The sequence below is a fragment of the Cebus imitator genome, unplaced genomic scaffold (genome assembly GCF_001604975.1).
Source record: "Cebus imitator isolate Cc_AM_T3 unplaced genomic scaffold, Cebus_imitator-1.0 Scaffold128, whole genome shotgun sequence".
Lineage (NCBI taxonomy): Eukaryota > Metazoa > Chordata > Mammalia > Primates > Cebidae > Cebus > Cebus imitator.
The window spans coordinates 1409909-1411981 of NW_016107443.1; the positions used below are offsets into that span (position 1 = coordinate 1409909).

At 44.0% G+C, this 2073-nt stretch overlaps 1 protein-coding gene across 1 annotated transcript in view; it reads left to right on the forward strand.

Moving 5' to 3' along the window:
* Window positions 1–2073, forward strand: part of PPEF1 (protein phosphatase with EF-hand domain 1) — a 157839-nt gene that overhangs the window by 103577 nt on the left and 52189 nt on the right. The window lies entirely within an intron of this gene.

Consider the following 2073-nt stretch of genomic DNA (forward strand, 5'->3'; position numbering starts at 1 on the left):
GCCTCGGCCTCCCAAAGTGCTGGGATTATAGGCTTGAGCCACCGCGCCCGGCCTTCCCTTCTTTTATGTTCTTTCTCTTGCTCCCATGTCCAACCTTCACAGGCTAAATTGTGTGTTGGGTAGGTGTGTTACGCTGGGTTTGGAGGTGTGGTAGGTTTTCGAAGCAGACTTGGATGGAATCGTTCTGTTGCTACTGCTGGCTTGCCTCAGATGTTGTCTCAGAAATTAGTTCCATATTTTTCATGGATGTGTGTATTTTTTGATGACATGGTAATTGCTGCTGGCATCGTTGCTCATAAACATATTTATGAACACAGCATTTCAACTATCTAACCCACCGGAAACTTGAGGAATAAAGATGGGTTAGATGGTTTAAGGGTCTTTGCTGAAAGGCACAGTAGGTGACAAATGTTCCCTTTTCCCTTCTGTTTTTCTTCTTCTTTAAAAAAATCTCTTGTTTTATGAAAAACAGAAATCAGTTTGCTCTAGGGCAGTAGAAGATATGGCATGTCTCATGCTTTTGGTCCTGGGCTTTTGGATGCCTTGGTCAGAGCTCAGCAACTGATTAGTTTTGTCTTTGGGGAAGTTTTGGTATCTGGCTTGAGTACAGAGTTTCAATTCTAATTCTCAAGATATGGAAGCAAATGCTAAAACTAGGAAGGAAAAAATCCTAGGACTATTATCAGAGGCCCACTATATATAATATAGTTCAATACGTTTATTTAGGCATGCTGTTTACCCTTATAGCCTATCATATTTATCTGGTGTCTATAATGGTTAACGAAGGAGACATGGCCCCTGCCCTCATAGAATTTACATCTAACAGCGAAGAAACATGTTCAGTAGGTTTTTCAAGTGTGATGAGTTTGTAAAGGGGGAATTCAACCTTGTTTGAGAGATGATGGAAGGTTTCGCTGTAGAAATATGGCGTTAGCCTGAGATCTGAAGAATGAAGTAGGCATTCAAGAAAGAGATGTAGAGGGGATGGGAATGTGTTCTGCAGTGAGGGGACAAATTATGCAGAGCTTAGGACAAGACTGTTTAGATGTGAAAGAAGTTCAGGAGGGCAGGGGCATAAACTGAGGGACAGGGTGGTGCCTGATAGGGCTGGAGACATAAGAAATGATTGGATGGTTCAAAGGAATTTGGACGGACTTCTAAGGACAACAGAATGTCACCGAAGAATGTCATAAAATTTGTGTTTTAAAATGCAGTAGGAGGAGAGAGTTGGAGAGGGGCAAGAGTGGATACATGCTGGTCAATTAGGAAGTAGTTGAAGGTTAAAGAGATAGATAACGGGTTCTCATTTAGACTAGGGTGGTGGTGATGGAGATGCAAAGAAATAGATTCAAGAGGCGTTTAGACAATTATTTAAGGCTCAGTAACTTGATATGGGGGAGCTGAAAGAGGAGGGAATCAAGGATGACCTCCAGGTTCCCGGCTTGAGTTTGGGGGTGCAGCGGCATCATTCACTGATATTGGGAATGTGGAAAGAGGAGAGAGGTTGGGATGAGGGGCAATGATGAGTTCAGTTTGCAGTATGCTGATTGGAGGTACTACTGAGTAGGCGGTTGAATATACATATGTGTCCAGAGATCAGAAACAAAGTGTGGCCTGGAACGTCATCCTGTGGTATTGACACTAGATAATAACTGAAACCCCGGGCAGGGATGAGATTCCCAAAGGAGAAAGTGAGGGGAGAAAAGAGCCTAGGATGGAATCTGAAGGAACTGCAACATTTAAGGTGAGGTGGAGGAGAGCTTGCAAGAGAGGCTCAGGAGAGCCAAGAGGAAAACCAAGAGAGCTTATGGTCACAGAACCCAAGGAAAGAAAAGTTTTCTAGAAAGATGGTAGAGTCAGCTGTATTTAGTGTTTCAGAGAAAGGCCTCTGTTGGATTGAACAATATGGACACCTTGGTGAGTGCAGGATGGAATTCATCTCAGAAAACATGATGTGGCCGGGCGGTGGCTCATGCCTGTAATCCCAGCACTTTGGGAGGCCAAGGCAGGTGGATCACGAGGTCAAGAGATGGAGACCGTCCTGGCCAACATGGTGAAACCCCGTCTCTACTA